We start from the raw sequence: 23,124 nt of genomic DNA on the forward strand, positions 1-23,124 counted from the left end.
ACCTTGCAAGTTTTATTGCCTTGCATATAAAATTAAAGTTCACCCCCAAAACGGCTGCAAATTTCTCAAGGAGCTCAGGCAGGCTTCTGAGCAAGTCACAACACCTGAGCACCACACTCCTGATTATTTACAGCACAAATTGACCCGATCTGTTCCCAACAGTGCTGGTAACAGTAGCTATATTATAGCTCATATGCATCTGTTATTAAAATCTGCTAAATCAAACACTAATTAAAGCTCCAATATGCAAACAGAAACAAATATCATTGCAAACCAAACCAAACAAAAACAAGTTAACCATCCTAGCCCCCTTACCAAAAGCCAACACAACATTAATCCTACTACCTGCTCTTCATTACCCAAACTCACTGTTCATTATTCATGGCCCACATGAATATTCAATGCTCCTTGTAGGATCCAGTACAGAACTCTATCAGCATAAGGGCTCAAACCTCTGCTCTGTGCATGATGATTTGAAATACCAGCCTTTTATTCATCTTATCCTCTGTTCTGATGCACAAGAGCACTGCAACTTTTCTACCCTGCTCTCCATTCATACCAGAAAGATGAGGTAGAAACTGGACCTTATCTCTTTATTACTTTAATTGGTGTGCGATTGCAACTGCATTTATTGTTGTCCCTACACATAAGCTATCAATGCAGGACATTTTAAACAGCCGTCTATTAACATGGTGACTTAGGGCTAATAAGTCACTACTAGCACTGAACTTTAACACATTTAATATTTAAATCCCCAAGCCCTTTTTTGAGCTGCACTGGATGTCACAGAAATACCCCGTCACTTTGGCACCGCCGTTTCCCTGCCTGCCCTAGGACACGCGTGCCATCTCACCAGTCACAGCAGTGGTGTGCCAGCCACAGGCCCACTGGAGGATGCTGAGTTGGGGCTCTTCTGCAAGAGATCCGCAGGCAGCTCTCCTCCCCAGCGCACTTCTACCCAGGGCAACCTTCTCCTGGAAGCAGCATGCCGACAGCCAGGCTCACCAAGCAAAAGCGTTCACCGCATACATAAGGCTTTTTGCATACTGGCTCAGATCAGACCATTAGCTTTTTTTTTTTTTTTTAAAGAGTTAATTCAGCTTTAATATTAAGTTCTTAATATCCTTCAGTGTTTGAGCTGTTTAATGGATAACTCAAAGCTGAGTTTTTTTTTCATAAGTAGACAAACAGTAAAAGACACTTCAGCAAGGTCACTTTGCCTTTCTGCAAAGCCTAACAGGGACATCAGATAAGGCCTCACCTAAAGTCCTTCCATGTCAATGGGAGGATTTCCACTGGTTGAACTTTAATACCAAACGTAGATTTGGGATCAACCACACGATTACAAAGCTCTCACTGGCAATACCCACTGGATTTAAAAAAATGCAACTTCACGTTTGATATTTCTGCATCCAATCACCAGTTACAAGAATCATTCAGCCTCTTAAGACTCTAGTGGTCAAAGAAAACTTTTTGGAAACCAAATACTATTTTCCTAATTCTAGAGTCTTTTCCTGTAACTCTGTGGCAATTGTATTTAAGTAAACTATTGTATGGCAGTACTATTTACCCAATCTTCTTTTTTGTCTTAAATGACTTCCTAAAGAAAACAAACATGAACAATGATCTCAGCATTTATATAGCAGTGAACTTCAGATACAGTAATTGTACTGCTGTGAACTATGGCAACTTTCCCATGGGGGAAGAATGACCTGGTAATTCAAGAATGGCAAAGTCAAAAGTAAGGTAAGCTGGGGGAGGAAAAGGATTTCCCCCCAGGACGAGATAAATATAATTTCACACGGCAGTGTATATCTCTCTTAAGCCTCAGGTGGTTTTAAATTAATGAGATTAGTTCCGGCAGGCAGTGAAATCCCAGGATATAGGATTTAATATTTCAGCAGTTTTCACTTCATCCAGCAAGTACAGTGCAGTCAATCTTTGTGTCATTTTGTTATTGTCCTGGTCTGGGTCTCATTTTCAGACTCCAAGCCTGGCTAAAGCAACTCGTAACTTTGACTTGAAAACTTAAGCATCATGTAAAGAGCGTGCTTAAAATTTTAAAAGTGCAAAGAAAGGAAGCAGACATCTGGAGGAAGTGGTTTTTTTTTTATTATTATTTTTAAACTTTTCAGGTATACTTTTATAGAATGCAATTTGATCTTGTAGTGATGTATTTATTTATCTTAAATCAAGGTCACACACGTTTTATCCTGAGCACACAAAAAATGCAGTATGTATTGGTTGGAAGAAACACTGCTTTGTTAAAACTTAGTCCCTAGAAGATAGACATTAACACATTAGGATGACTGACTAGTTCAGTATGAATTATGCACTGAATGATTGCTACCCAGCTCAGTAACAACCAAAATGAGTTCCCATCCAGCAACCACCCACTAGACATACAAACTGGAGTTCCACTCCAGCCTACTCACACAAAAACTGACCACTGCCCTTTCTTCTTCTCCAGCAAACCAATACGTGTAGCCAGCACATCACTGTGATGATCATATTAGTTTTAGGCTTCTCTCCAAGACCGACTGATTAAATTACAAATCGAGAAAGCACACAAAGAAAATTTTTTATCAGGGTAATTTAACCTCAAAATACAAAATGAGATCTACTCAGAGGACTTCTAGTTTCACAGGAAAACTGTTTGTTTTAGTTTTAGCTTACAAACTAGATCATAATAAAGAAAAAACCACACCCACCCAGCCGTTGTTTTAAGTTTTTTGTTGATTTTGCTTTTACTCACAAGTCTATCTGTGCCAAAGTATTTTGTGCCAAAGCACCTCCCCACTATCTTAATTCTTCATCCTCTATAGAGACGTTCTTCCTATTTCAGCTTCCATCACTTCATATTAACCAGGTGTCTTTAGTTGTATCCAAAAAGTTCGATCATCTTTGTCAGAGAGGGAGCGTTTCATCACAGTCCACGGCAGGGAGAAGAGTGGCAAAAGCAAAGCAAAGGAGAAATGTTCAGAGCTGCACGATCCAATTCCTTTTCCTGTGGAACTGCTGGGCTAGAACCTCCCTGGTACAAAGCCGTACAGTCTAACTGAAGAAAGGCAATATCAGCACATGAATCTGAGGGCACAGAGGCCAACACCTGACCACAAGTTAATTTCTGGCACAATTCAAAGTTTTATAGCCATTTGAACCTGATTTGCTGAACAAACAGCAAAGCATTCAGTATCCACCACTGCTTGGACTGGCTGTAACCTGGACAAACTTAGCTGTAGAGTTATGTGGATGCAACATGAAAGTGATAGTACAACACATTCTCCTACCACGAGCCCTAAATATTTGCTTACCTGAGAAGTAAATATACTTTTGCTCTTAAGCTAAGTCCAGTGAATATTTCCAGATCTGCATAGAGTAAAGCATGCCATTTTCAATTAAATATAACATGCAAATATAATTTCCAACAATACGAAAATGAAGTACCAAGGTAATTGTTCTGGAAGTACTGCAATTATAAGTGTCATCAGAATGCATTATGCTTTCTGTTGACAAAAGATTATTCTGTAATGGGTCAGGAAACTCCTTTCACACACCTTAATAATCAGCACACAAGCTTCAAAAAGGAAGTCTATTTTAAAGCAGTTATGAATCTCTCCCATCATTTCTTTATCAGCCTCTGAAAATAACAGATCTAGCAGAAAAATACTTATAAAAGTATGACTGCAGGGTGAGTTACCTTAAAATATTTTTAAAAGAAAGCAAAACAACAAGAAAAGCCCACAAGTTTTAATGCAAGTTTTAAGGCTTGAAGGGTCAATAAAAACAAACAATCTGAATCCCACACATAATTTAAAGTCTAGAATCCTTATAGACATGCCTGCCACAAGAGATAGGCTTTAGAAATGTTAATAGTTGCACAATATTCTAGAGTATTTCTCCAGGAAAAAAAAAAACACACAGCTTTGTGATTGCTTTACAATGTTAATCTGTGAAGTGGCCTTAATCTACTATATGAAAAAAAGGTCCAAATACTTGCTTTAACCTTACCTCTCTCCCTTTTGCATTGGTCAAGTCCATTTTTGCTACACGTAATTTCATGGCTAAGTGAATCATTGCACAAAAGTTCCCTTACAGAGCCTATTATCAGCATTTGGCTGAAGACAGCACAGAAGCATTAAGCTTCCTGGAAAGTGAAGGAGTCGAGCTCTTCCTTTTCACACCAGCAAGCAAAAATGGCCTAATGTTCAAAAGTGCCGGCTGCAGCCCCTCTTAGCAGGCAAAGAACTGCAATTTTGACAGCAAGTCATAAACTACGCGTGCCATCTCCTCCATCCACAAAGTGCTATGTACCCATATAGCCGGTCATATACAAGCAAGCACAAGAAAGTTGTGCCCTGTCATTTAATGCCTGTGGAGGGAATGCAGAACAAAAACCCTAAAACAATACTGGTGCCATAAAGGGAAGAGAGGGACAACTAGTCCAGCTCTGTCCTGGAGGATATGGGGAAGTAACCCTCACATCCAGCTACATACAAATACTTACTTACCTTCTCCTATGCTTTCCTTGTTTCTTCTTCTCCCTTGCATGCTGCCCTCTCAATATTCACATGGAACAAACTATTACATTAAACAAAAACTATTACACTACAAATTTGACTAAAGGTACACGCTACAGGAAAAAGGGGAGGAATTTAATCTTCGCTAAGATTCCTTTACATTGCCATAGAAATAGTGGATAGGGTGTATAGATGAGAGCACATATACTTGTGCAGAAATATTGCAGGCAGAAATACTTTCCTGGATAAATGGAAAGCAGCCTTTGTACAAACAGGAAAAATATCCTAGAGTTCAGTCAAGGGTCTCCACTTTGCACATTAACATAATCCAATTGCTTTTCTGTCTAGCTCAGGACAGAACCTGCCTTGTCAGAGGCTGGCTGTTAGAGATCACGTAACACTAGATGACACCACTGAGGTATGCCAGAGAACAGCAATGCTAAAGCTTCTCTGCTTTGCTTGCATTGTAAATATCCTAAAGCCACACTACTTTGAGGATGAAAAAAATAACATGGCAGTAAAACATTGAGTTTGAAGTCTCATATTCCCTGAAATTTTTGCTCCTAGGTCCAGGGGGCTGCATGCCACAGCTGCCTGGATATGTCAGGGAAGATTCAGCATCCTTCTGCTGCGGAAGCACGGCAGATGAACCCCGTGCACTAGACGGACCTTTGTTTAGGAGAGAGTTGCTAGCGTGAGGCTGATGTATATGAACAAAGACAGGCTACAAAGTTGGAGGAAATATGGAAACTAAGATACAGTTTTGTGATATAAATAAGATAATGAAATGGACAGAGGCTGTCAAGAGAATTTTCACTTTCCTTTACATTTACTAAAATAAGTACTGATTGATACATTCACAGTTTCATTGCAGTGAGCATTAGATTAGGGCTATTGAACTAACTCAATATGATGCATTGCATGACAGCTAGAAAAATTAAACAGCTTAAGCTGCAATCTTGTCAGATCTGAGAAGCCAGGGAGGACGTGAGTGATCTGACAGGAAGCATCCACAGAGGACTGGGAAGCACAGCTGGGAATTCAGCTCAAAGTCCTACTGAGCAAATGGCCAGCGGAGTGCGTTTGGGAGGCTGAGACTTAAACCCAGACTTCTGACCACTGGGACCATTAAAGATCGCCAGTGACACCTTTTGCAAGCTAATCCTCTCGTTCCTGAAAAGCACTCCAGTGACATTATCGGCAATTACAACACAGAATCCCACCGGCTTACAAAGCTCATGCATGAGTAAAAATGAAGCTTTTGGAGAGTCCTTGAACATAGCTGCTCTGGTATTTTTATTACTTCACTGACAGGTAAGACCTCTATGGTTAGAGAACTGGGCAGTTACAAATAGGCTGCTCTGTCACCCTTCAGGTAAGGAAAGCCCTTCACTTTCCATCCCAAACCATCTCCGCACTCCTGTTGGTACAACAGCCTTTCAGCAGCTGATTAGCAACTGACAGGAAAAATTTGTGAACCACCAGACCACAAAGTCTCCCTAGAACCGCTGTGTCTGCTCAGTGTATCAGGTTATCTTATACCCTTCGCTGAACAGGACCACAGAACCTCACAACACAACAGCAAGGGAGGTCCCACAGACCTCAAGCCTAGCAGGACATCCCTCAAACTGATCCATCCCGTTTGAGGAAGAATGGAATACTTTGAAATAGGTGACAGCGTGCCAGTGCTCTGCAAGTGTTGTCGCAAGGCTTGCTGTGTAACGTTAAGATGATTGGGTTGACTGTACTGGAGGAAATTAAGTGCTGCTACAGTTCACTAATGATTGTTACACCTCCGAATCCAGTAAAGCGCTTGGGTTACTTCACATGACTCCACTTAGGCTATGTCTTATGCATCAGTTTGCAGTAGGCTCACATTTTTTAAGAAACATAGAAAACGTACAACAATCTCCTTTCTTTACCACTTACGCAAAAATCATCACATGCACATTAGTGAGAACCTGTTCCAGAGGAAACTGCCAAGTTGTTGTTTTTTTTTTTTATTTCTCTTCTTTCAACCTTACTCCACTGGGAGTTTTCATGTTACATTGACTTTATCACTGCCATAAAGGATAGCATAGACTTTCCACTTCACTACAATGAAAATTATTTCCGTGCCCAGTCTTAAGCAAATAAGCAGGGAATATGATTTACTTTTGATTTGAAGAGATCGATAACCTTGAGTTTTAAACCGTACCTGGCATTTCCCTGATCTTGACTTGCCATAAGAAATGCAGAAAGTCCTCATCTGCAAATTACTAAAAATAATCAGCTGCAAGATGTGACCTTGGATAAAGCAATGTTAAATTGGCCAGCAAATTTTTCTGAGGCATCACTGTTATTAACTTGCAATTTTTTCATTTCAGTCTGCCACTGATGCTTGGCAGGTTATAATTTTTCATTTTCTCACTTGGCTGATGCTCACTCAAGTAGAGATTATGGAGATAGCAGCGGAGAATTTTTTACAAAGAGACTTTTTCCCCTTTTACTCCATCATATCTGGATACAAATACAAGTCATCTTTATGAGGCGGGTTACCTTCTAGGTATAATAGGATTACCATTAACAAGATTCCTTCAGTACTCCAATGCTAGAACCAGCTCTTCAGAGCTCAGGAGCTCTCCAGTATCTTACCAGACAGTGGCACAGCTCGTACAGCTGCCACCAGTTTGTGTCCACTGGGAACGCACTGGTGTGGCCTCACTGACTTACTATTTTATGATTACTTTATAATTAAAATTACAATTGTAGTAGATCTGGCATTTCCCTTAAACAGAGCCTTTTTTCTTTTAATGCTGTTGATCACTTCCTACTAAAGGAGAATACTCACTAGTCACGACAAAGTATGTTTGGCACCAAATCCCCTTTCTAAGTTAAGACCCTGCATTCTCTCGCCATTCCTTCACTGCTGCTTTAATGCGCAAAACCTGTAATAAGCAGATGCTCCCAGTGATCCACTCTGGAACAACATTTCCTCTAAATGTTTGTTTGTTTTTCTGAATATCCTCTGCTCACAAGGAAAATGTGCAGAATATGAACATCTAATTAAACGCAAGCGGATTCAAAACTGTGATTTATGTTGCTCTGCCTCTGTTGATGAGACAGAGCACCCTTCTGCCAGAAGATCCATTTTGCGACAACACTTACCCGTGACTAGGAAACTGTCCCCGAAGCAACCCTGATGCAGGAATTTTACATCTGCTGATGAGGAAAGCTTGGCAAATATTCACAGCATATAATATTTTCTATTACTGCTATTCTAGTTAGAGCTTATGCTGGAAGACACATTGTGAGGGGACGCTGAAGAACGCATTATGGCCTGGTACATGAGAACCATAAGTCACAGTGAAAGGCATTATCCTCAAATCAGCAGCCATAGTTCACATGAAGCTGAAGACACTACAATATTGTTACTACCAGATCAGCAATAAGTTGCAGACCAGAGGTTATTAACATTGCCTGACAAAACATGCCATTGCCTCCATAATTACCCATTTTCAGCCTTCATATTCAAACCATCACTATTCAGTACAAACAAGTATAAGCTTGTTGCTATCACTGACCAAAGGAACAAGGTCAAATTTATTTATTTTGCTTTATCTTTTCTAATTGCATTTTCAAGTATTTATAATTATAGCAACTGTCTTCCACGTGTGATGCATTGACTGTCATTGGTTGTAAGCTTTGCTGTTCATTCAGTAGAATCACAATGTTGATTGATAACAAGTATGACAACGTTTCTGTAGTCATGACTATACAAAACTAAATTCCTAGATCTAGTTCATTGCTTTTTGCCACTATCTCTGAAATACCTTCAGAAAGACAAACTTCACTCATTTTACAGACTGGGAAATGAAAGTACAGCAGAGAAAAAACGTCTTGGCCAAGGCCATCAAGGAAAAGAGCAGCTGTATTTGACATTGACCAACTCCTCCAAACCCAAGTTCATTCCCTCTTGTTGGGGTCAAAAAGCTCCTGCCCAAATAAGCGCAACACAAGAATAGCCACCATCACCCAAGAGATTGAAAACCAAGGTCTGATAAATGTAGGCTGGCAATCTTCAAAGGATGTTATGGTTTTAATAGGCTTTGACATACAATGATCAAATACAGTGATCTGAAAGAGATCTATTACTAATACATTCCACAGATAAAGTCTAAATTACAATCTTTGGATTGTCAGTCTTCAGAGTATTCTAGATTAGGGATCATTAGAAAAATCTGATTTTAATACAAAACCAAAAATCTAGCAAAAGAGACCCTAGACCCCAAGAACTAATCCTTTCCCCAAAGCACAGATAAGGCCTACTCAACATTTCGAGATTTGGCTTCAGCTGGCTGAGTGAGTTCCAAGCACAGTACAAAGATTTGAGGAAAATTCTTCCAGTTTGCAGTCTTATATTGCTTCCAGTCAGATAAAATATTAGTTTTACTTGGTATTTTAGTTCTGATTCTGATGAAATACTTTTTCAATTGACTTGGAACTAGGTTGGAAAAACTACGCTTCAGCAATATACACTACCATATGCATGCTTTTTTTTTTTTTTTACACTTTTTTTTTTATTCACCTCCTAAATTGGATGACTCGTTCGACAAGCTGATTAGCATTAATTTGCACCTCTGTTAGTGTCCATTTGTTCCAGTCAAAGCATATCATGAGATTTAAGTGGGGTGGGGGCAAAACAAAATAGGATGCCACTAACCTCTATTAGCCAAGTCTGCATTAGTCAAAACAGCAACACAAAGTCTTTGCACACATTTCTTTCCACCAAATTAATTCTATTCAAGCCATCAAATTTGCAGCAGGCCTGACCTCAAGTCCACTGAAGTCTCAAAAGAGACATCTTTGGATGAGAACAGGCATGAATTACAGATCGGAGGGGCTGCAGCTCTCTGGCAGTCCCTGTAAAGGTCTCTGCTTGTTAAAAGGAAATAAAATATGATAGTACTACTATGCATTGAGGTTTAGAAAAAAACTGTTTGGAATCCTTACAGCCCTGTCTAAAGCTCTTATACTCACATATAGATCAAAGAAATCAAATTGAAATAAACTATGCATACATCTTTTATTTATGCATAAATTTTTCTACAAATTCTCACTAGGAATCCAATTCAGAAAGCTACTTCTCAAGGAAGGAATGCACTAAAATGCACTCCAACTCCCTTTGCTGGATTTTTTTATTTTTTTTTCAAACTGAATCTGACCCTCGGTTTGCACTATGGCAATATATTTAACAGTTCAGACTCTTCTTAGGTACTTGCTATTCTAGCCCAACCTCTGTGATATTCCACTCTGTGTAACGAGACAAAGGCCCCCCACTCTCTCATATCATATTTTACTAATAATTAAATCTCGTCTAGACTTTCACTTTTGAATAATGGAAAGACACTAGGCTGGCTGATAATGAAAGTATTTTAAAAGTTGAGAAGCTAAGGTATATGTTTCAGTTAGTAATAGGTTATTAAAACTTATTTGCAGTATTAAACTGTAATCCATTGAAAGAATAACTGATCAGTTTCAGAAAAACTTTTCAACCGTTCAACTTCACATCTGATTGCAAGATCCTTTGTTCTAGGCTACGTACATTTATTTTGTTCAAGACTGAACTACAGGTTCAATCGAAAAACAATTACTTGGATATATCTTCTATACCATCACTTTTATGCCTTCTCAGGACATCAGTGATTTTCAGACTTTTGAACCGATGCTAAAAATCATTAAAGGTCAAGAAATTTTTTCCCCTCTTTTCTTTTGGTAACACTTCTATCTCATCTTTCTAGGAGTGTCATTCATTAGCTCCTTTCAACAAAAAAAAGAAGAAACGTCCATTAAACAGACAAAATTGGACTTCAAAACTGAATCACGTGAAGTACCCAGTAGAATAAAAGGAGGAAATTACTCAGGCTTGGCCATCTAGTACATATACAACTAGGAGGTCATTTTAGAACAACAAACTGAGATTAAGGACTAGAGCAGAGTACTTAGTCTTACGTATCACACTGCTGCCTTATGTACTATTTTTGAAGAGTATGCTTAGTCTTGATAGAGATAAAACAAGACTAAGCATTTTTCAAATTTCCCACATACCTGAATGCCATACCAAAGAGATACCACTTTCACATGAAGATATATCAGGAGTATTTTACTCATAGTAATTAATCTGTAAATTGATATTCACTTGAGCAGTTATATCATCCTTTTTTGTATTAGAACACAAGCATTTTATGGGAAGTTGTGGGAACTTCTGAAAGTGTGTATTTCACTCCAAGATGAAGACAACATCGCACATCAATTCCCTATACTCAAGGGCTACCTTGAGTTTTGTGCATGGGCCCAAGGTACATTTCTCAACAACCAGTCAGTGTTATTTTCCTTTCTATAAAGAAAAAAAAAAAAGAATTTTTTAAAACCACCACTACACTTGTGCCATAGAGGCATCTTGTGTTTGAACTCACATCCTAGGAAAATTTTTGCTCCTGGGAGTTTCTCGTTCTGAAGTGCTGGATTTTTGAACCTTTGCATTAATAAAACAACTTTCACATGAAATATGGTCTATTTTTTTTTTCCTCTACAGGAGGCCTTAGAAAAAAATGAAGTGGTCTTTAGAACTTGTTTAAAACATGAAACCCATGTAAAATATATATGCAATTTTAGTGAATTTAAGCTTTCATAGTTTCAAAGCTAATAATCCACTCATTTTCAAGATCTGAGCTTTTAAGTGCCGGCATGCAAAGCATACCAAGAACCAAGTGTCTAGGCAGAAGCCCTTTGTTATGCTGAAGTACTAACAGAGAAGGAAAGTCAGCTAGAACCAACCCCATCACCACAAAACACCTGCTTGAAAACGAAAAAAAAAAAAAGCAGCTTTTTTGACCAAATATAAATGTGAAAAAGCATCACTGACAATGTTCATTTTCAAAGCGTTAAAAGTAGGATGAAGCAAGTGAAATAGAGCTTTTCTTTATTACTGAGTTGTGGCTTTTATAATAAAATCACAAAAATCTAGTAACTTATCGGAAGTAGAGCTGCAAAAGCTGCAAAAACATTTTTCCTGGAAACGCCACGTCCTCCATAGCCTCTTTGCGCACTGCTTTTTTGTTATTATTTGCATAAAGGCAAAACCACACTTGTCTTGTGCCAGACATACTTGTCCATGTAGTACCTGCTTTTCAAATAGCAGACACTCATCAGGCATCATCCAACACATGTGAATAGCTGTTAGGAAAACAACAATTCAGTTTTGATATGGAAATTTCTCTGTATTTGTTCTCATTCCAGCCTGGGAAAAAAACAGATACTTTTGCATGCTTGTCTGTGACTGAGAAAGAAGACTGAAAAAGCAGTAATTCAGCCTGTTGAACATAGGCTCAGATGTCAGCTCCATGCCAACACTCTGGTCTGGAAGTAAGACCAGACTTCAAGGATTGCTCTTGTTAAAGCACTTAGATAAATACGAGATAGCCTAGGCTTTATTCTCAGTACAAATATGCAGTAATGCAGCGCCTCACTACTTAAAATTACAAAAAAATAAATAAATCAATTTTGTAGTGTCAGGAGCGTACCTCTTTCTTCCCTTCTATTCAGAACCATGGATTTCTTTACAGACCCATTTGCAGAAGGCGGCACTCTGCAAAGCTCCCTCCTCCAGCCGACCATGCTGTTGCTCCTCTTGGCAACCTCAAGTATTCTCTTCCACAGATATTCTCTAAATGAGCAAACCCACTAGTGTTTTAATAGTCAATAGATTCCCATAATTTGCTCTCAGATACAGACCACTGCCCTATCCAGAGGCACACTACATTTCACATCTCCATCTACCCAAGAGGTTCCAGTGCCCAGCTCCGCGGTAGCTCCTTGGTGCTGTAGGTGCCCTGCAATGGTTTCCCCAACAAGCCAGCATCAACAGGAAGGCTGTGATATTCTGCAAGTCCCTATTGTAATCCTACACGTATTATAGCCATGAAGCGTGTATCTACAGCAGTTCAGTATTCTTTGCTCCTCTTTAGTTACTCTTGGAAATATTTGTGTAAGAAATAGTCTCTGTGGAAGAGTTCACATGGATTGGTTCCTACTAAAACAGTTCTCAAACCAAGTTACTTGAAGCAATTCACTGCAAGGAAGGTATGTTTTTAAACATGCCAAAGTACCGTTGTTCCAAAAAAAAAAAAAAAAGCATAGACAACACACCACCCAAACTGAACGAAGGAATACTGAAACAGATTTAGACAGCAATACAGTGTAAGTCCCTGCCCTTCGTTTCACCCAGCATGATGTCTGTGATTCAGAGATGTAAATCTGTTAGCACGGATTTAGAAAAAGGCATGTTTAATAATCCAGTGTTTAGATGCAGCCTACAGCTTCTTCCCATCTATGAATTCCTCTGAGACTTGACTGCCAGACTCATTTTTCCCCACAATTAGCATGACCAGTGGCTTTTAAATTTCACATTAAAAGACAAATAGGGAAGTTAATCATCTGCCAACTATTTTTTCCAATTTATTATTTTTTTTAAATGTCAAATTTAGTGGCCACAAAGACTATTAAATTGACTGTGGAGAAGTAATGACACTAGAGGGGATGCATCCGAAGGTGCTGAAGGAGCTGGCTAGTGTCACCAAGACTGCTCTTTATCAGCTTTGAAAATTTGTGGCAACTGAAGGAGATCTCAAAGACCAGTGAATCAAGCATTACATTCATCTTCAACAAGGCAGGAACTTTAGATCATGCAGCCATTCCTCAGTCCCATCTTGCCAAAGCGCACACACATTTTAAGCGAGAAACTCACACATGGACACCAGTCCATGTTGCACAAACCCACGAACACAGAGGACAACTCCACGCTTCGCTGACGTTAAAACACACTGACATCAAGTGTAACCTGGGATACTCCAGAAGAGCTAGAAACACTAATTTCACTTTGACAATCTGGAAAGAAAACAGTAGCTTCAATAAAGTGTAAAACTTACTTGAAGCCCCACACACAAACACCATCTGCTCTTTTGCAGAAAGGTATAACATTTGAAATAACATTCTTTTCTCTTCCTCTTAAAACATGCCATCACAAAGAGAATAATTTTATTTATATAAAGAACCCACAAAATGAAGGTTCATAAAAACAGGAACATATGGCCAAATAATTCTGAATAGCACTTAGCATATTCATCCATAAAATAAGAACTATAATGGGTAGATAAATGCACCCAAGCCTATTTGGAAATTGCTGGTATAAGGGTGGTTTTCTTCAAATAAGTTTTTTTTTTTTTTTTTGGAAGAATTTCTCACCTCTCACTCGATTTAGATACTTCTCATTATGGTTTGAGAAAGTCAGCCTTCTCAAACCACAAACTTTGCCTATACCAGCTGATAATACGCATTAACAACAGTCTTCGGCCTAAGTCAACGCATAAAAGGATTCCTTTCTCTCATAAAATTTAAATTTTCCATGGTCGTTATAAAGATAGATCTTGAAATGAATTTAGGATATAACATGAATGTAACTATAAAGTAGAAAAGGTCGAGCCTGTGCAGAACTACTTCAAACATAAAATAAAATGCTTGAATATAAACCCAAGATGAGATATAATAAAAAAAGAACTGAAGGAAAGTATGAACACACATGCCACTTTCTGCCACTGTAAAGATGCAAATAATGCATGGCCAAGCACCTCCACCTTGCATATGCACTCACACAGGATTTTCTGTGATGACAGAATTGTTTGCTGTTTCTCAACAGTACTTCATACATCTAGCATGCATTGGTTTCTAAGCCATTAACCACTTTTCACCGCATGGTTTCTTATTAGTAAGTGGCTTAGAATTTTTTGACTGAGCCCTAAGGGGGGAAAAAACAAGCAAAAAAAGCAAAAAAACCATACTTGGAGACATCAACTCTTACCTGAATCAATACTGCAACAAATATCTTACTTTCTCTTCAGCATGTGTCCTGAAACTTTCCGGATACTTGCACGTTGTCACTTAAGAGACATGCAGCACAATCACCCCCAGACTCTCAAGTCCCCTTCCAACTACAGCCATTCACTTGCTCCAATTTGCTGCAGTATTAGAACCAGCTGGGCCTTGCTGCATTCTAATCAAACCTCCCGTCACTGCTTCAATATCCTCGGGTTTTAAGAAAAAGACTAGTTCTACTCAATGATGTGAGTTAGCTTGGGTCCTTTCCAGTTATTCCGACAATGCTCTCACTACACTGAAGGCTGATTCCTGAGATCTCCTCCAAGAAACTGCAGTGTATACAAGACAGCCATATCTTATCTGACTTGCACTTCAGCTTGATTTCTGCTCCTCCTGTCAAAATTCAGTGTCAAAAGGAGGTTTCACTAGCCTGATATAAAATTCTTTTCTTTCTTCTTATGCTGCCTACAATTCCACTAAGCCAAAGACCTGAAAGTATCACCTGCTAGAGGCATGTAAACCTGAGCACGCTGAAAACCTCAGAACATTCCTGCTGGCTCCTCACTGCAGGAGCTAATGCATTATAACACAGATTTTCCCGAAATCTCCACAGGTTCTGCAAATCCCTCCTTGCAAACCCCACAATGATTTCCCCCACACACACACGCAGCAGGCTCTGCTGTGAAGCAGCCAGTTGTACTCAGCAGTTTTCTAAAGCAGCCTGAGTGCTCTCTTCTAGGAAAGTTACTCTATGACAGCACAATTTTTTATTTCACATTTCTTTCAGATTCTGGACTTCAACCTTCTTTACCTTCATGGTGCTTTCATGAAATCTTGGGAAGAATCTTAGCACCTGGCATGTTCATCTACTACTGCTGGACAATGGCCAAGACAAACTAACGAAGAAATTGGGTGTAACAGCATCTTTCCATTGTTGAAGAATTTTGTTGCCAACATGACTTTAGATATTCTGTACTAAAAATTGAACCATGTCCATTGCCTCCACTTATTTTAGACACTTTAAGTCTTGAGTTGACTATTAGCTCTGCTCCGATTCCAACAGGACTCTGTGTTTATAAAGAACCATAATTTATGTTTTTTTTTTTATACAGACTCATATTAAAATACAGAAAGATTACTATGATCGTCTACTCCAACTTCTATAAGACAAGGTCATAGGCCCTCAATTATTTCCTATTTATCTTAAAGGAAAAATATCATATTTGAATTAATATTTTCCGTTGATGAATAACCCACAATAATCTGCAGTAAATTACCCTCACTGCTGAAGATGTGTTTCTTACTTCGATTGCTTATTTTAACCAACAGACCTTGTTATACCGTCAGTTTCTGCTTTATCACACAATTTCTGTTCACAATGCACACACTTAAACATTGCAATCAAATCCCTCCTTGCCTTTCTCTTTGATATTTAATGTATTAAGCTCTTGGAATTTCTCCCTCTATTTCCACCCCTTGTTCATTCTTGCAGCTCTTCTCTGAATTCTGACTCTAACAACCACCTTGAAGTCTGAACACCGAAATTGACAGACAATGCTTAGAGTGATCTCATTAAAGTCAAGTACAAAGATGCTGTATGTTTTCTGCTCAGTCACATACAGCTTGGATATTCAACCTTTCTCAAGATTGCCATAAATTAATCCTATTTACATGGAAAACAGCAAACTGAGAAGCTCATAAACAAAAGAGATGAATGGAACATACCCAACAATCCTGCCGATTCAATCCCTGCAAGGTCTCTTTCATATTTCCCTTTCCCCGCACGCATATGTATGGGTGGCGTTTCCCATTCATTTTCAAGCAGAAGCCACAGAAGAATACTGATGGCTGTGCCCTTTGGCTTTGCATAAGGGAAGAATACGTCACTTACTGGTACAGAGTCCAGAGTCAACCAGACTGAATTAAAAGCAAAGGCTTACTAAGGTCCACAGCCAATGTCAATAAAGTCAGGATGTTATCTTCAACTCTAGTGTTTTCTCACATTTACCTGTCTCTGGCTCCTGTACGTATCCTGTGCTGCTCAGATTCTCACAGAACTGCAAGCACATTTTGACAAGAAACCAGAACAAACAGTGTTTATGAACCTTTATTTCATTACTTTTTGATGATGTGTTCAGATATTCAAGCCTTCATTTTTTTTTCCTGCTAGGTTCCAGCTGAACAACAGATCCTACAGCTAACAGAGGGCTCACAGAAGTGTTCAACCACACTTGGCCTGGACTGCAAGAGCTTGATTTGTTTTCTTTTGCTCAACAGGAGCTATCCAGTTACCAGAGATGAACAATGACCTCTCCTAGTTCCCTACACAGAGATGTTATCCAAGCATACGCATAAGCAGTAGATGCACATTTGAGGAGAAAGAGTCCTTCAGTAATCTAAGACTCTACAAATCCGGTGTAGTGTTTTCAACTGATCACGACTGTCAGAACACAGCATTGCTTCTCAGTGAAGGCAATTTCTATGTCAAATTTCAACTCTCAAACACTTTGGCAATGGCAACGCAGTTAGGGTACATGAAAACTTTAAAGAAAATTAAAGTTGGGGGGGGAGGCAGAGCAGAATATCTCTCCTTGTTTCACTTTACTAAGTATGTAGTAGGAGTTTAGGAGATGGTGTCAGGGGTTTTTTTTTGGTTTGGTTTGGTTTTTACTGTGAAACAGCATAACTATGCTATTTTTCTGCTGGTATAATCTGGAAATCTGAAGCTTTAGAATCTAAAACCAGTACTGATTTGGTAAAAAAAAAAAAAAAAAAAAAAAAAAAACATACTCCACACAGCACTAATGAAGAGATGCACAACCACAGCAGTCCAGAAGAAAAAAGCACTTGAATGCTCTAGCAATCTTAAATTTCTCTTCTAAAAGCTTGGGTTAAACAGAATAAGACAGACATCAAGCCTGGAAGATTTTGATTCAAAAAAGCCACTTCTTCCAACAAGTCAAATGCACAACAAAAGTGAAACCCCAATGAAAACAAGAACTGCACCACTGTTTCAGCGTGCTGCAGGAAGAAATACAATGTTGCCATCCAAAAAAAGGTAAACATTCAATATCTGTTCTGTATCCTGCAGCTGGAGATGTGTGATTAATTACACCTATCTTCAGAAAAGTGTTATGACTCCTGTTTTACAAACGAACAAATCAAAGTGATCTGCACAGGCATGTGACTTACAGGGATCCCAGTTGTTTCATCACATTCAGAGCCATCTATCAACGACTTCCTCACATTACAGGGCATGCTTCTGGTAAACAAACATATATATGTACGTGCCTAAACAACAAAACAAATGTCAAAGTGTGTGTGGGTGAGAAACTGACTAAGCACTGATTCTGTAACAAAATACATTCTACCACAAGAATGCTACTTCGGCCAGCAAAAGAACACTTAAAGTAGGAACTCCAGAGAAAAAGTTTGAAGATCTAGATGATGTCTATTCGACAGATTAACCATAATGAAGATGTACAGCGCACATCCCCTGGAGGGATGCATGTGCATCACTAAGCACTACTCTTTGGAAAGAAATCTGCTTATCAAGGGGGAAAAGAGCACTTTAAGGGTCTATTTTTTTTCAGCTTGTATTTATGGCTAGAGGTTATTTAAGAAGGGGAAAAAATAATGCAGGTATGTACCATATTAAGCAACAAGCTAAGACATTGGCTAAGATTAACAGGGCGGGAAGTCATATGATGTAGCATGACTACTGAGAGCTGCTACCACAAAAAATCTGCAGCTTGTGACGCTCACATGAACCGTGATTTTATTTATTGTTTAAACCTATTTAGATAGGTCTGGTATTTTTACCACTTAACCCTTTTTTCTGCTTTAGATAAATGCTCCGGACTAACCTCTTTGAAGCAAACAAAATAGCCTCCCTTTTGTCCAGGCATAAGTATTGCACCACTACCAAGCAAACTGGCCTGTTAATATTGTCTCAGCTAACACCTTCAACAATGTAAAATTGTTCCCTAATATTTATACCTGAAGGATCAGAAAAAATTGTCAAGTTCAGATAGACGCTTAAAAAAAAAAGTGATGCAACTTGGAGAAAAGTGTTTCTGCAAGATGTTTGTTTATTTTCCTTAAGAAAAATGTTTCGTGTATAGCTCAGCAGTACTAAAAAATTACAGCTGCAGAAAACCACAAAAGGTCTGCTACAAAAGACCATTCTCTGGCTTGTTTCAAGCGATTAACTTTTAACTTCATAGTAGATTATCATATCGTTAAAACATGCAGTCCAAGACTAAAACTCAGAAGATGCTCAGTCTTCATTTTGTCAATCCCAGAGATAAATGCTGAATTAATGGATGCATTGGGACTCATATGAGAGCTCTTTAGATTAAGATTCTAAAAATATATTATAGCATTGCTTGATATACAGGACTCTGGCACTGTTACAGTATCAGTCATCTAATGCTTTCCATATGCTAACCACTGAACAAATACATTTGCCTGTAAATGCAAAAACTACGTACCAAATAATAAATAAAGCAACATGATACAGGCTGTTCACATTAGGATAGAATCTAAATTCTTTATTTCTTCCCTGAATATTAGTGTCCAGATGACTCAGCAACAACACTACAAGTTTCCGCTGAAGTCAGCGAGACGCCTCAGCACCGTTCACAAGTGTCAGCTCCATTTTAATCCCAATTTTGAGGCCATCTCCATTCAGGCAGACTCACCATGCAGAATCCTGCTGAAGCCAATTGGCTCCACCAGGATGGAGAAGCCAAGGCACTGGGTTATGCTACACGACTAAAACCAATGCTATTCTATACTGAAGTCAATGAAGTTGCTCATTCGTGTTTCAGATAACCTGAGCGCACACAAAATGAAGGATGGGGCAACACGCCTTCACCCAGCTCATCCTTCTGACGGCTCCCAGAAAGTTTTCAGGATGTCACATCGCTGTTTGTTTGGCTGTCTTTTAACATTTAACAGCTTCGAGGAGCCAACACAAGCCAGTTCCTAAACCTAGCGGAACCCAGATTTGCGATTAATCTCCCCGAGCAGACAGCATAGCCCCCCAGCACCCCAAAACCACAAGCACGACCCCGCGGTGCCCGCTCACCTCAGCCGCACAGCCCGAACGGCGGCTCAGGGCTGGGTTTTGTTATCTCTTTTATTAAGAAAAAAAAAAAGTGACTTCGGAGTTAAGTTTAAACCCCCCGCGGAGCAGCCCCGCTTTAACCCAAGCGCGCCCCAGCTGACAGCCGAGCTCTGGGGGGGACGGGACAGGACGCGGGGACCGGTGCAGCGGCGGCCCGGCCCCCGCCCCGCCGCCTTCCTCCTCCTCCTCGTCCCCCACCGGATGCCCCCACGCCGTTACCTGCCCGCCCGGTGCCCCGGCGCCGTACGGCTGCCCCGCGGCCGGTTTTCAGCAGCCGTAAAGCGGCGCCGCGCAGCCGGCGGGGGCCGGGGGCCGGGAGGGGTCCCCCGGGTGTGGAGCCCCGGCTGTGGGGCCCCGCCGGGCCCGCCCCAAAGCCGCCGACCCCCCCCCCCCCCCCCCCCCGCCTGGCGTGAGGGCCCAGCGAGCCGGGGCCCAAGCAGAAATGGGGAACCCGGGGGGGGCGGGGGGAAAGGAAGAGCACACCAGGGTTTCGGGAGCCCTTGAGCCCAGGGTGAGAGGGTTTCCCCTCACCTCAGGGTGCAGGGGCACGGCGTGGGATGAGTTCAGTGGTGTGCGAGCCCTGCTTTGAGGCTTCTTGGGGATAGTTTGGGACGAACGTGTTTTTACACAGGTACAGGTTATGTGGTAACATGGCTCGTGACAGGAAAAGTGGGATACCAAGGGCCAGGCAGCCCTCATGCCAAGAAGGGGGGCCAGGTGGGCAATACACAGCCATCTGCAGCTCAAACACCGGCACCTAGCAGCTTCCCCTTGCACGGGTCTACAGGTGGTTAGCTGCCGTAATTATACCACTTTCACAAAGCCTCTTAATGTCCACGGGTCAACTTTGATCTGGAATACAGCCCCATTACAATACTGTCTTCTCATAGAGCAGAGTTACCTCAATACAGATTAATGACTTAGTTCTGCTTGGGAGTGTTCTGCTGTTCGTTCTGTCCTAAATCTACAATTTGTCCTGTAATCCAGGATACTGCTATATAAGCTACAGAGCTCAGCTGTCTTCAAAGGCAGGTGAACTAACAGCCTGTTAAATTTCAATGTCTGAAGTTGGGGTTAGTATTGTTTACCCTAAGAGAATTAGCAATAGAAGTGTTCATTTTATAAAGGGAAGATGTGTCAAGCAACATTTCCCAGAATGGACATCTGTGACATCCCCACCCATTGAGAGAAAAAAAACTCACAGTTAAGAGGTTTTCCCTATTGGATGATGAAAGAGCTACTAATAAAGAAAATAAAAACATCTTAACCCAACAGCTACTGCAGAGAAGGCAGAAACAGTCTTTCAAGTCTCCCATGCATGCAGTATGAATACTAACAGAAAAAAAAAAAAAGATTTCAGGTGTTTATAACAGAAGTAGCTTCTGCTAATAAAGTATTAATGGGAAAGTCTGGTTGGACTGCTATAGCTCTGAAAGCAATTTCAGAAAGCACAGAGCAATGCAATCACTGAGGAGCAAGTGAACTAATATACAATCCTCATTAATGAAGCAGTTTTTCCACCATTAAGCAGAAGTAAAACTGCAACTTGAGGCTTACTTTTCTTGCCCAAAGGACCAGGAGTTTGTCAAGTATTTAGGCGTATAAACAAATTTACTCAGAGCTTGATTCTTCAGTTTTTATTCACAATTTTCTCTTCTCCCAATAAGATATTCCAACTCTGCTCCTTCTTACACCCTCTTTTAAAAAGCACTGACAGGTTAGAGCCATAGCTATGTACTGGCTTTGTTAGTCACACCTTAAGTACAGACTTGAGTTTGCTGTGCCACATAGCTTGACCTAATTGTTCCCTCTCTGTCTGAAAGGCTGAGACTTCAAAACAGTTTTTCCTACTACTGCAGTTCTGCATTTTCTTGCTTCAGCTGTGAAACAATTCTAGGTAGCACAGAGTCTGGGATAACTGTGAGTTAACATGGCAACAGAGGAATCATCTAAGACCAATTCAGCATGCCAGCTCTTTAGTCCACTCTACCTATTGTATCTGGACCCTTTTGGGAAAGCAATCAGAGGGCTTCCTCTGCCTGGAGTCTCATGCCTCCACTGCACCTTAGTCAAATATTCCTGGTAGGCCTCTTAGTTTGAACAATGGCAAAAAGCCACTCAAATCTAAAGTTTCATTACACTTTTCCTAAAACCAGCAGGTAAACTTAGCTGCCCAAATCCCTGCCTGCCTGCTGCCATTTTAATAGTTTCTCCTTTCCCCTAATATTTTTGCTTGGGACTGGCTTTCCCCTTGGCAATGAGAAAAACAAGTATACTCTTTCCACTGTAGCAGTATTGCCAAAAAGGAGAAGTTTGAGTCAGCTGGCAAGGAATTTTTTTTTTCTGGTAGGGAATCAGGACCGCACACTCCAGAAATAAATCACAAAGAAGCAAGTGATGTCCCAGCATCAAGGAAAACAAACAGATTTTGCTCTACAAAGAAAAAACTCTAGGCAATTACATTTTGCAAAATCTTAATATGACATGACTGGAAAAGGACATGCAGGACAGTCAAATTTAAACTTTTCATAATGCTCTGCTGAAAGAAGAGAATGCATAAAAATAGCACATCCATACAACAATGAACTACGCACATACATCTCACCTTATTAAAAGTATCTCAGGTAACTTGGAAATGTTCATGGAAACATGGAAAAGTAACATTAAATTTAGAGACTTCACTAATTTAAGATATTTGTCAGTCTTGAGGTACTGTATTAGGCAGAAGGTTTATCCTAGCCTCTTTGTAAAACAGAAAAAGAATCCATTTGATGTTTTTAAATATTAAATTTGAATTGTTCACAAACATAACCTTGTTTTTCTCTAAGTTAAAAGTGGCTAGGTTTTTTTTTTTTTATTTTTTGGTATTTGTGTTTTGTTTTTAAAACCAGCCTGCTAAATGACTTCGCTCGAGCAGTTACATGAAGCTTAGGTGCCATCTCGTGGCTAGATCACAAGATACCTTTTCGGGTCACATAAAAAAGAAATACTGATATAAAAATCTCATAAAACAGTTTGCAAACAATAAAGAAAATCTACATAGTTCACACATTTATGGACTGACTCTGAAAATTATCTTCGAGTCCTTGCTTGAGGACATGGATCAACCTTGTTGGCAGGACCGTTTCTTCCACTGCAGGATGAGGGCATTCAAACTAATTTTAAAGGTGTGAAAGGGAACTACAGTCCTGCCCCTTACCATCCACTTTTGCAGTATTTAATCAAGGAAGCTGTTGAGACTGACACGACTTGTAGGCATGCCTGGAATGTCAAGTCTTGCTTCCTTACGGAGGTTAAAGACACCACGCTTTCAAATACAGAAACCCCACGTAGATAAACAAGAACTTAAATACCATTAAAAGTATCTGCAAAATGTTGTTTGAAGGTCTACAACTTTTTTTTTTTTATAAGCTTCTTATACTGGGAAATTAATTGGATATATCTATTTTACAAAACTAATCCATGACTCAGCAAGAAAATTAATGAAATGAACAGACAGAACAGCTGCCAAGAGTGGTCATTTTAGACCTAGCAACCTTGGAAATGACCTTTTAAATAATG

The 23,124-nt window shown here is 39.9% G+C and overlaps 1 protein-coding gene across 1 annotated transcript in view; it reads right to left on the reverse strand.

The window, feature by feature from the left end:
* Window positions 1-19,822, reverse strand: part of NAALADL2 (N-acetylated alpha-linked acidic dipeptidase like 2) — a 416,355-nt gene extending 396,533 nt beyond the window's left edge. The window contains exon 1 of the mRNA XM_050712534.1: window positions 19,783-19,822. The gene's annotated coding sequence lies outside the window, so the exon portion shown is untranslated. The remainder of the gene's footprint in view (window positions 1-19,782) is intronic.
* Between the last annotated feature and the right edge of the window lie 3,302 nt (window positions 19,823-23,124).

This window comes from Cygnus atratus, chromosome 9, assembly GCF_013377495.2.
Source record: "Cygnus atratus isolate AKBS03 ecotype Queensland, Australia chromosome 9, CAtr_DNAZoo_HiC_assembly, whole genome shotgun sequence".
Lineage (NCBI taxonomy): Eukaryota > Metazoa > Chordata > Aves > Anseriformes > Anatidae > Cygnus > Cygnus atratus.